General features: G+C 56.0%; 1 long non-coding RNA gene across 1 annotated transcript; it reads right to left on the reverse strand.

The window, feature by feature from the left end:
* Positions 1-6,689: 6,689 nt before the first annotated feature.
* Positions 6,690-9,519, reverse strand: LOC116362176 (uncharacterized). The gene is made up of 2 exons (XR_004207724.1): positions 7,333-9,519; positions 6,690-7,273 (listed from the first exon to the last, which is right to left on the reverse strand). It is a non-coding gene; the product is annotated as an uncharacterized LOC116362176 (long non-coding RNA).
* Positions 9,520-12,295: the final 2,776 nt, after the last annotated feature.

Genomic DNA, 12,295 nt, shown 5'->3' on the forward strand with positions numbered 1-12,295 from the left:
CATAAGACAAGCGTCAGAGCCGGTGTAGTAGGATTCAATCTTAGCCCTTTATTGACGCATTGCCTGTTTGATGGTTAGTCACAGGGCATAGCAGGATTTCTTACAACCTTCCGGGTTAGAGTTCCGCACCTTGAAAGCGGCCCTTCTTCTCAGTGTGAATGTTGCCTGCAATCCATGGCTTCTGGTTGGGGTATGTACGTACAGTCACTGTGGTGACAACGTCCTTGATGCATTTATTGTTAAAACACATAATAGCACAATTGGTTGGGCGTCCGTAAAACTGCTGCCATTTCTTCCAGTGCAATCAAACTGGTTGTCTTTCAGGGCAGAGCCTCCATGTACAGATACCAACTGGTTGTCTATCAGAGCCTCCATGTACAGATACCAACTGGTTGTCTATCAGAGCCTCCATGTACAGATACCAACTGGTTGTCTATCAGAGCCTCCATGTACAGATACCAACTGGTTGTCTATCAGAGCCTCCATGTACAGATGTCCCCCAGGGCCTGGCCTCCTCCCCCAGGGCCTCCCCTAGGGCCTGTCCTCCTCCCTCTGGTCCTCCCCTAGGGCCCGTCCTCCTCCCTCTGGTCCTCCCCTAGGGCCCGTCCTCCTCCCTCTGGTCCTCCCCCCTCTGGTCCTCCCCTAGGGCCCATCCTCCTCCCTCTGGTCCTCCCCCAGGGCCTGTCCTCCTCCCTCTGGTCCTCCCCTCTCTGGTCCTCCCCTAGGGCCCGTCCTCCTCCCTCTGGTCCTCCTCCCTCTGGTCCTCCCCTAGGGCCCGTCCTCCCCCCTCTGGTCCTCCCCCCTCTGGTCCTCCCCTAGGGCCCGTCCTCCCCCCTCTGGTCCTCCTCCCTCTGGTCCTCCTCCCTCTGGTCCTCATCCCTCTGGTCCTCCTCCCTCTGGTCCTCCTCCCTCTGGTCCTCCTCCCTCTGGTCCTCCTCCCTCTGGTCCTCCCCTAGGGCCCGTCCTCCTCCCTCTGGTCCTCCTCCCTCTGGTCCTCCCCTAGGGCCCGTCCTCCTCCCTCTGGTCCTCCCCTCTCTGGTCCTCCCCTAGGGCCCGTCCTCCTCCCTCTGGTCCTCCTCCCTCTGGTCCTCCCCCCTCTGGTCCTCCCCCCTCTGGTCCTCCCCCCTCTGGTCCTCCCCCCTCTGGTCCTCCTCCCCCTGGTCCTCCCCCCTCTGGTCCTCCCCTAGGGCCCGTCCTCCTCCCTCTGGTCCTGCCCCAGGGCCCGTCCTCCCCCCTCTGGTCCTCCCCCCTCTGGTCCTCCCCTAGGGCCCGTCCTCCCCCCTCTGGTCCTCCTCCCTCTGGTCCTCCTCCCTCTGGTCCTCCTCCCTCTGGTCCTCCTCCCTCTGGTCCTCCCCTAGGGCCCGTCCTCCTCCCTCTGGTCCTCCCCTAGGGCCCGTCCTCCTCCCTCTGGTCCTCCCCTAGGGCCCGTCCTCCTCCCTCTGGTCCTCCCCTAGGGCCCGTCCTCCTCCCTCTGGTCCTCCCCCCTCTGGTCCTCCCCTAGGGCCCGTCCTCCTCCCTCTGGTCCTCCCCCAGGGCCTGTCCTCCTCCCTCTGGTCCTCCCCTCTCTGGTCCTCCCCTAGGGCCCGTCCTCCTCCCTCTGGTCCTCCTCCCTCTGGTCCTCCCCCCTCTGGTCCTCCCCCCTCTGGTCCTCCCCCCTCTGGTCCTCCCCCCTCTGGTCCTCCTCCCCCTGGTCCTCCCCCCTCTGGTCCTCCCCTAGGGCCCGTCCTCCTCCCTCTGGTCCTGCCCCAGGGCCCGTCCTCCCCCCTCTGGTCCTCCCCCCTCTGGTCCTCCCCTAGGGCCCGTCCTCCCCCCTCTGGTCCTCCTCCCTCTGGTCCTCCTCCCTCTGGTCCTCCTCCCTCTGGTCCTCCCCTAGGGCCCGTCCTCCTCCCTCTGGTCCTCCTCCCTCTGGTCCTCCCCTAGGGCCCGTCCTCCTCCCTCTGGTCCTCCCCTCTCTGGTCCTCCCCTAGGGCCCGTCCTCCTCCCTCTGGTCCTCCTCCCTCTGGTCCTCCCCCCTCTGGTCCTCCCCCCTCTGGTCCTCCCCCCTCTGGTCCTCCCCCCTCTGGTCCTCCTCCCCCTGGTCCTCCCCCCTCTGGTCCTCCCCTAGGGCCCGTCCTCCTCCCTCTGGTCCTGCCCCAGGGCCCGTCCTCCCCCCTCTGGTCCTCCCCCCTCTGGTCCTCCCCTAGGGCCCGTCCTCCCCCTCTGGTCCTCCTCCCTCTGGTCCTCCTCCCTCTGGTCCTCCTCCCTCTGGTCCTCCTCCCTCTGGTCCTCCTCCCTCTGGTCCTCCCCTAGGGCCCGTCCTCCTCCCTCTGGTCCTCCCCTAGGGCCCGTCCTCCTCCCTCTGGTCCTCCCCTAGGGCCCGTCCTCCTCCCTCTGGTCCTCCCCTAGGGCCCGTCCTACCTCCCTCTGGTCCTCCCCTAGGGCCCGTCCTCCTCCCTCTGGTCCTCCTCCCTCTGGTCCTCCCCTAGGGCCCGTCCTCCCCCCTCTGGTCCTCCCCTAGGGCCCGTCCTCCCCCCTCTGGTCCTCCTCCCTCTGGTCCTCCCCCAGGGCCCGTCCTCCCCCCTCTGGTCCTCCCCCAGGGCCCGTCCTCCCCCCTCTGGTCCTCCTCCCTCTGGTCCTCCTCCCTCTGGTCCTCCCCTAGGGCCTGTCCTCCTCCCTCTGGTCCTCCTCCCTCTGGTCCTCCCCCAGGGCCTGTCCTCCTCCCCCTGGTCCTCCTCCCTCTGGTCCTCCCCTAGGGCCCGTCCTCCTCCCTCTGGTCCTCCTCCCTCTGGTCCTCCTCCCTCTGGTCCTCCTCCCTCTGGTCCTCCTCCCTCTGGTCCTCCCCCCTCTGGTCCTCCCCCCTCTGGTCCTCCCCTAGGGCCCGTCCTCCTCCCTCTGGTCCTCCTCCCTCTGGTCCTCCTCCCTCTGGTCCTCCTCCCTCTGGTCCTCCTCCCCCTGGTCCTCCTCCCCCTGGTCCTCCTCCCCCTGGTCCTCCTCCCCCTGGTCCTCCTCCCTCTGGTCCTCCTCCCCCTGGTCCTCCTCCCTCTGGTCCTCCCCTAGGGCCCGTCCTCCTCCCTCTGGTCCTCCTCCCTCTGGTCCTCCCCCAGGGCCTGTCCTCCTCCCCCTGGTCCTCCTCCCTCTGGTCCTCCCCTAGGGCCCGTCCTCCTCCCTCTGGTCCTCCTCCCTCTGGTCCTCCTCCCTCTGGTCCTCCTCCCCCCTCTGGTCGTCCTCCCCCCTCTGGTCGTCCTCCCCCCTCTGGTCGTCCTCCCCCCTCTGGTCGTCCTCCCCCCTCTGGTCTCCCCCCTCTGGTCCTCCCCCCTCTGGTCCTCCCCCCTCTGGTCCTCCCCCCTCTGGTCCTCCCCTCCTCCCTCTGGTCCTCCTCCCCCTGGTCCTCCTCCCCCTGGTCCTCCCCTAGGGCCCGTCCTCCTCCCTCTGGTCCTGCCCCAGGGCCCGTCCTCCCCCCTCTGGTCCTCCCCCCTCTGGTCCTCCCCTAGGGCCCGTCCTCCCCCCTCTGGTCCTCCTCCCTCTGGTCCTCCTCCCTCTGGTCCTCCCCTAGGGCCCGTCCTCCTCCCTCTGGTCCTCCTCCCTCTGGTCCTCCCCTAGGGCCCGTCCTCCTCCCCCTGGTCCTCCTCCCTCTGGTCCTCCTCCCCCTGGTCCTCCTCCCCCTGGTCCTCCTCCCCCTGGTCCTCCTCCCCCTGGTCCGTCCTCCTCCCTCTGGTCCTCCCCTAGGGCCCGTCCTCCTCCCTCTGGTCAACCCCCCTCTGGTCCTCCCCCCTCTGGTCCTCCCCTAGGGCCTGTCCTCCTCCCTCTGGTCCTCCCCTAGGGCCTGTCCTCCTCCCTCTGGTCCTCCCCTAGGGCCCGTCCTCCTCCCTCTGGTCCTCCCCTAGGGCCCGTCCTCCTCCCTCTGGTCCTCCCCCCTCTGGTCCTCCCAACTCTGGTCCTCCCAACTCTGGTCCTCCCAACTCTGGTCCTCCCAACTCTGGTCCTCCCCTAGGGCCCGTCCTCCCCCCTCTGGTCCTCCTCCCTCTGGTCCTCCTCCCTCTGGTCCTCCCCTAGGGCCCGTCCTCCTCCCTCTGGTCCTCCTCCCTCTGGTCCTCCCCTAGGGCCCGTCCTCCTCCCTCTGGTCCTCCTCCCTCTGGTCCTCCCCTAGGGCCCGTCCTCCTCCCTCTGGTCCTCCTCCCTCTGGTCCTCCCCCAGGGCCTGTCCTCCTCCCCCTGGTCCTCCTCCCTCTGGTCCTCCCCTAGGGCCCGTCCTCCTCCCTCTGGTCCTCCTCCCTCTGGTCCTCCTCCCTCTGGTCCTCCTCCCTCTGGTCCTCCCCTAGGGCCCGTCCTCCTCCCTCTGGTCCTCCTCCCTCTGGTCCTCCCCCCTCTGGTCCTCCCCCCTCTGGTCCTCCCCTCCTCCCCCTGGTCCTCCTCCCCCTGGTCCTCCTCCCCCTGGTCCTCCCCCCTCTGGTCCTCCCCCCTCTGGTCCTCCCCTAGGGCCCGTCCTCCTCCCTCTGGTCCTGCCCCAGGGCCCGTCCTCCCCCCTCTGGTCCTCCCCCCTCTGGTCCTCCCCTAGGGCCCGTCCTCCCCCCTCTGGTCCTCCTCCCTCTGGTCCTCCCCTAGGGCCCGTCCTCCTCCCTCTGGTCCTCCCCTAGGGCCCGTCCTCCTCCCTCTGGTCCTCCCCCCTCTGGTCCTCCCAACTCTGGTCCTCCCAACTCTGGTCCTCCCAACTCTGGTCCTCCCCTAGGGCCCGTCCTCCCCCCTCTGGTCCTCCTCCCTCTGGTCCTCCTTCCTCTGGTCCTCCCCTAGGGCCCGTCCTCCTCCCTCTGGTCCTCCTCCCTCTGGTCCTCCCCTAGGGTCCGTCCTCCTCCCTCTGGTCCTCCCCTAGGGCCCGTCCTCCTCCCTCTGGTCCTCCCCTAGGGCCCGTCCTCCTCCCTCTGGTCCTCCCCCCTCTGGTCCTCCCAACTCTGGTCCTCCCAACTCTGGTCCTCCCAACTCTGGTCCTCCCCTAGGGCCCGTCCTCCCCCCTCTGGTCCTCCTCCCTCTGGTCCTCCTCCCTCTGGTCCTCCCCTAGGGCCCGTCCTCCTCCCTCTGGTCCTCCTCCCTCTGGTCCTCCCCTAGGGCCCGTCCTCCTCCCTCTGGTCCTCCTCCCTCTGGTCCTCCCCCAGGGCCTGTCCTCCTCCCCCTGGTCCTCCTCCCTCTGGTCCTCCCCTAGGGCCCGTCCTCCTCCCTCTGGTCCTCCTCCCTCTGGTCCTCCCACCTCTGGTCCTCCCACCTCTGGTCCTCCCCTCCTCCCCCTGGTCCTCCTCCCCCTGGTCCTCCCCCCTCTGGTCCTCCCCTAGGGCCCGTCCTCCTCCCTCTGGTCCTGCCCCAGGGCCCGTCCTCCCCCCTCTGGTCCTCCCCCCTCTGGTCCTCCCCTAGGGCCCGTCCTCCCCCCTCTGGTCCTCCTCCCTCTGGTCCTCCTCCCTCTGGTCCTCCCCTAGGGCCCGTCCTCCTCCCTCTGGTCCTCCTCCCTCTGGTCCTCCCCTAGGGCCCGTCCTCCTCCCTCTGGTCCTCCTTCCTCTGGTCCTCCCCTAGGGCCCGTCCTCCTCCCTCTGGTCCTCCTCCCTCTGGTCCTCCCCTAGGGTCCGTCCTCCTCCCTCTGGTCCTCCCCTAGGGCCCGTCCTCCTCCCTCTGGTCCTCCCCCCTCTGGTCCTCCTCCCTCTGGTCCTTCCCTAGGGCCCGTCCTCCCCCCTCTGGTCCTCCCCCCTCTGGTCCTCCTCCCTCTGGTCCTCCCCTAGGGCCTGTCCTCCCCCCTCTGGTCCTCCTCCCTCTGGTCCTCCCCTAGGGCCGGTCCTCCCCCCTCTGGTCCTCCCCTAGGGCCCGTCCTCCTCCCTCTGGTCCTCCCCTAGGGCCCGTCCTCCTCCCTCTGGTCCTCCCCTAGGGCCCGTCCTCCTCCCTCTGGTCCTCCCCTAGGGCCCGTCCTCCTCCCTCTGGTCCTCCCCTAGGGCCCGTCCTCCTCCCTCTGGTCCTCCCCTAGGGCCCGTCCTCCTCCCTCTGGTCCTCCTCCCTCTGGTCCTCCCCTAGGGCCCGTCCTCCTCCCTCTGGTCCTCCCCTAGGGCCCGTCCTCCTCCCTCTGGTCCTCCTCCCTCTGGTCCTCCCCTAGGGCCCGTCCTCCTCCCTCTGGTCCTCCCCTAGGGCCCGTCCTCCTCCCTCTGGTCCTCCCCTAGGGCCCGTCCTCCTCCCTCTGGTCCTCCTCCCTCTGGTCCTCCCCTAGGGCCCGTCCTCCTCCCTCTGGTCCTCCCCTAGGGCCCGTCCTCCTCCCTCTGGTCCTCCTCCCTCTGGTCCTCCCCTAGGGCCCGTCCTCCTCCCTCTGGTCCTCCCCTAGGGCCCGTCCTCCTCCCTCTGGTCCATGGTCCAGCCCAAGTCAACACCAACACTTTTATTATGTCAGCTGAGACATGTACAGTACATGTAACTGTCTGAGTGGCTGACAAGGGGATGCTACTCTTCAAGAACCAATACAATCAAATGAAGACATCAGGGTCAAAACATTGACGACGAAGCACCTGGGAGAAAAAAAATCCTAATTGAACTGCCTGTGTAAAAGCACAGCCTTAGAGACTTTGTTTACCTTTTGTAGAACATATTCTTTGATCCCGTAAACATCTGCTTCAAAACAGAGCACGTGAATACAGTCGGTCAGAAAACAAACACAGCAACATGACTCTGAAACATACCAGACGGGTGGAGTAAGGATGGTCAGCTTGTATTTTATTACAAAACAGAGCAGTTATTTGGGAGAGTAAGGAGAGCGTGTAAACATACATTATTCATACAAAGACAAAGAATAGCAAGAGATAATATACAGCTGCAACACAAATATAGGAATATACGTAGGAAACAGCAACAGAATCCTCCATTTTGCTTTCATTGCAGCCTCATGGTTTTAAACGTGGGTAACTGTGAATACGTGACTGTTAGTGCTAAAGGGGAGAGAGAACTGTGAATACGTGACTGTTAGTACTAAAGGAGAGAGAACTGTGAATACGTGACTGTTAGTGCTAAAGGAGAGAGAGAACTGTGAATACGTGACTGTTAGTGCTAAAGGAGAGAGAGAACTGTGACTATAGTCTCGTCAACCAGACTACTATGACTATACTGTAACAAATACATTCTATGTTTTTACCATTTTCTTTTCTAGGAGATAAAATGTTGAAACAATTACAGTATTTATTTCTGGTTGGACTGAAATCAGAGAGAGAGGGAGCCTTTAATAACCGATAGAAAAAAGTACAATGATTAAATCAACAAGGAGGAAGAGCCAGAATATTTACCTGGACATCTACATTGATTAACCAATCAAGGAGGAAGGGCCAGAATATTTGACCTTTACCTGGACATCTACATTGATTAACCAATCAAGGAGGAAGAGCCAGAATATTTACCTGGACATCTACATTGATTAACCAATCAAGGAGGAAGGGCCAGAAGTCTGGCAGGCTCTCATAACTCTGAGCTCCATAACCAAAGTTATTTGTGATGACATTACTGATGCTCATTGGTCAGTCTTAGGATTCGTCCAAAATGGCACCCTATTCCCTTTACAGTACACTACTTCTGGTCCCTAGTGCACTATATAGGGAATAGGGTGCCATTTGGGATGAATGGACCCGGGTTATTCCCTATGGATTATGGTAAAAAGTAGGTCACTATATAGGGAATAGGGTGCCATTTGGGATGAATGGACCCGGGTTATTCCCTATGGATTATGGTAAAAAGTAGGTCACTGTATAGGAAATATGTTGCGATTTGGGACGTAGACTGAGTTATGACTGAGAATTAATATAGAACTATATAGATATATAGACTATTAAGATACCTGGAATAAGGTCTGTTCACTGGCATATTCACTCACTGCTGCCCACACTAGAAAAATGACCAATCTCACACAGGGTAAAAAAGGAACAGTCAGCCACCTTAATGCATCCCTGTACAGATAAGATACCTGTGAAGAAGTAGTCTTCTTCAATAATGCTTTTCTTTCTGAAGCCAGACACACATATTTATACACAGGGGCGAATCTTTGGTTTTAGAAGTTGGGGAGGAAATATCAAAAACAAAATGTATCCAGTCAGATAAACACTCCAAACAGCCTACCCAACCTCGGAGGCATCCGCATGGTCCTAAAGCACACCGTTGCCTCGTTTAGTATCACGTTCCAATGATAAAACCGGGGGGGACAAAAATACAATTTCAGAATGTGGGGGGGACATGTCCCCCCCTGTTCCCAGTAAAAGTTGCACCCCTGTTTATACACGTCTTTCATTAACACTTTGTGTAATTAAATAGTCATTTTAACAGATATTCTCTGTCTGTATGTCCAGACACAAAGCATCATCAACATGTTACAGACCACAACACAGTTAGCGTCTGGTTTAAACACAGCAGAGCTTGCTGATGCATCGGTGTGGTTCAACAACAACAACAAATTAAAATGGAGAGATTCTACCTGAACGTCTCCAATAACAACACAAAGGTTCATTTTCTATTGCGAAACATTTTGCTACGGTGTGCCCTAATGAACACTAAAAACGTCCAGTTCAATAGTGAGACAGCTGGACTGTCCTAGTGAGGGCCCTAGAGGCGAGTGAGAACAGCATCCCAAATGGCACCCTATCTTGGACCCGGGCCTACAGGGCCCAATGTAGGGAACAGGGTGCCATTTGGGATGCAACGGACAAGTTGATGCAGTCAGGCCAGGTGCACTACACTACTGGTGCACTAGACTACTGCAGCTATGAACAGTTTCTACCTCTCTTTTTAAGTGGGGAAGGAAGGAAGTGGTTAGCTGTTATTATCAGACACTCTGTAGCCTGTTAGCTCTGACATGATTGCAGAACCTGACTGACACACACTTGCAGAAGGATTTTCATTGCAGAGAAATATGGACAAATCATAGGCAAATAGAAGCAGAGAATTTGCATCCGAATTTCACAAAACAGATCTAACCTGATCTGCAGGTGGAGAAAGAGGAACACACACACCTATCCAGTTTGGTGTACACACACTTCTCTCTGCTCTAAACATCCTGCTGTAACCAGTGTTTGATAACCGCCACAAGGTCCTACGCTTCCATCGGTCTGCTTTACAACCCTCCTAACGCTAGTTAACCAACAGCATCAGGCTGGGAGAGTTAAGGCTAAACTCTCAACGCTGGTTAACCAACAGCATCAGGCTGGGAGAGTTAAGGCTAAACTCTCAACGCTAGGTAAACAGGGGAAAATCTCCTCCCGCCCACAGTCCACTTTATTGCAGGAAATGACAAGAGGTTGAGGCACAAACACCAACAGACAAATAGGTTACTTTGTCACAGTAATGAACGTGTGTACCATGTCACAGTAATGAATGTGTGTACCAAGACACTGATAATGTGAGGAAAATGTCAGTTAGAATGTGAAACAGAACTGGTGTTGATGTAACAAAGTTCTCTGCTGCCAATGACTGGAACGAACAACAAAAATCTCTGAAACTGGAAACACTTATCTCCCTCACTAGCTTTAAGCACCAACTGTCAGAGCAGCTCACAGATTACTGCACCTGTACATAGCCCACCTATAATTTAGCCCAAACAACTACCTCTTTCCCAACTGTATTTCATTTTTATTTATTTATTTATTTTGCTCCTTTGCACCCCATTATTTTTTATTTCTACTTTGCACATTCTTCCATTGCAAAACTACCATTCCAGTATTTTACTTGCTATATTGTATTTACTTTGCCATCATGGCCTTTTTTGCCTTTACCTCCCTTCTCACCTCATTTGCTCACATTGTATATAGACTTGTTTATACTGCATTATTGACTGTATGTTTGTTTTTACTCCATGTGTAACTCTGTGTCGTTTTATCTGTCGAACTGCTTTGCTTTATCTTGGCCAGGTCGCAATTGTAAATGAGAACTTGTTCTCAACTTGCCTACCTGGTTAAATAAAGGTAAAATAAAATAAAATAAATAAATAAAACAATGAACTAACTAGATCTGTGATAAATCATTCTGACAGGTAGCAGGCTCTAGTCAAGATGCTATAGCTAGCAGGCTCTAGTCAAGATGCTATAGCTAGCAGGCTCTAGTCAAGATGCTATAGCTAGCAGGCTCTAGTCAAGATGCTATAGCTAGCAGGCTCTAGTCAAGATGCTATAGCTAGCAGGCTCTAGTCAAGATGCTATAGCTAGCAGGTTCTAGTCAAGATGCTATAGCTAGCAGGTTCTAGTCAAGATGCTATAGCTAGCAGGCTCTAGTCAAGATGCTATAGCTAGCAGGCTCTAGTCAAGATGCTATAGCTAGCAGGCTCTAGTCAAGATGCTATAGCTAGCAGGCTCTAGTCAAGATGCTATAGCTAGCAGGCTCTAGTCAAGATGCTATAGCTAGCAGGCTCTAGTCAAGATGCTATAGCTAGCAGGCTCTAGTCAAGATGCTATACACTACTGTTCAAAAGTTTAATGGAATATCTACATAGGCGTACAGAGCCCCATTATCAGCAACTATCACGCCTGTGTTCCAATGGCACGTTTTGTTAACTAATTCAGGTTTATAATTTTTAAAAGTCTAATTGATCATTAGCCTTTTGCAATTATGTTAGCACAGCTGAAAACTGTTGTCCTGATTAAAGAAGCAATAAAACTGGCCTTCTAGACTAGTTGAGTATCTGGAGCATCTGCACTTGTGGGTTCGATTACAGGCTCAAAATGACCAGAAACAAAGGACTTTCTTCTGAAACTCGTCAGTCTATTCTTGTTCTGAGAAATGAAGCAATGGCTCTTCATGAAGGCTATGCGAGAAATTGCCAAGAAACTGAAGATCTCGTACAATGCTGTGTACTACTCCCTTCACAGAACAGTGCAAACTGGCGCTAACCAGAATAGGAGTGGGAGGCCCCGGTGCACAACTGAGCAAGGGGACAAGTACATTAGAGTGTCTAGTTTGAGAAACAGATGCCGCACACGTCCTCAACTGGCAGCTTCATTAAATAGTACCCTCAAAACACCAGTCTCAACATCAACAGTGAAGAGGCGACTCCAGGATGCTGGCCTTCTAGGCAGAGTTACAAAGAAAAAGCCATCTCTCAAACTGGCCAATAAAAAGAAAAGATTAAGATTGGGAAAATAACAGACACTGGACAGAGGAAGTTTTGAAAAAAGTGTATAACAGACACTGGACAGAGGAAGTTTTGAAAAAAGTGTTATGGACAGACTAATCTAAGTATGAGGTGTTCGGATCACAAAGAACATTCATGAAACGCAGAAAAAATTCAAAGACGCTGGAGGAGTGCTTGACGCCATCTGTCAAGCATGGTGGAGGCAATGTGATGTTCGCCGGTGTTTTGGTGGTGGTAAAGTGGGAGATTTGTACAGGGTAAAAGGGCTCTTGAAGAAGGAAGGCTATCATTCCATTTTGCATGTCATACCCCGTGGACAGCACTTAATTGGAGCCAATTTCCTCCTACAACAGGACAATGACCCAAAGCACAGCTCCAAACTATGCAAGAACTATTTAGGGAAGAAGCAGTCAGCTGGCATTCTATCTATAATGGAATGGCCAGCACAGTCACCGGATCTCAACCCTATTGAGCTGTTCTGGGAGCAGCTTGACCGTATGGTACGTAAGAAGTGCCCATCAAGCCAATCCAATTTGTGGGAGGTGCTTCAGGAAACATGGGGTTACCTCAACAAATTGACGACTAGAATGCCAAAGGTCTGCAAGGCTGTAATTGCTGCAAATGGAGGATTCTTTGACAAAAGCAAAAGGACACTATTTTTTCAATTCAAATCATTATTTATAACCTTGACTATATTTCCTATTAATTTTGCAACTCATTTCAGGTATGTTTTCATGGAAAACAAGGACATTTCTAAGTGACCACAAACTTTTGAACAGTAGTGTAGCTAGCAGGCTCTAGTCACAATGTTGTAGCTAGCAGGCTCTAGTCACAATGTTGTAGTTAGCAGGCTCTAGTCACAATGTTGTAGCTAGCAGGCTCTAGTCACAATGTTGTAGCTAGCAGGCTCTAGTCACAATGTTGTAGCTAGCAGGCTCTAGTCACAATGTTGTAGCTAGCAGGCTCTAGGCACAATGTTGTAGCTAGCAGGCTCTAGGCACAATGTTGTAGCTAGCAGGCTCTAGGCACAATGTTGTAGCTAGCAGGCTCTAGGCACAATGTTGTAGCTAGCAGGCTCTAGGCACAATGTTGTAGCTAGCAGGCTCTAGGCACAATGTTGTAGCTAGCAGGCTCTAGGCACAATGTTGTAGCTAGCAGGCTCTAGGCACAATGTTGTAGCTAGCAGGCTCTAGGCACAATG

Source organism: Oncorhynchus kisutch, unplaced genomic scaffold, assembly GCF_002021735.2.
Source record: "Oncorhynchus kisutch isolate 150728-3 unplaced genomic scaffold, Okis_V2 scaffold804, whole genome shotgun sequence".
Taxonomy (NCBI): Eukaryota; Metazoa; Chordata; class Actinopteri; order Salmoniformes; family Salmonidae; genus Oncorhynchus; species Oncorhynchus kisutch.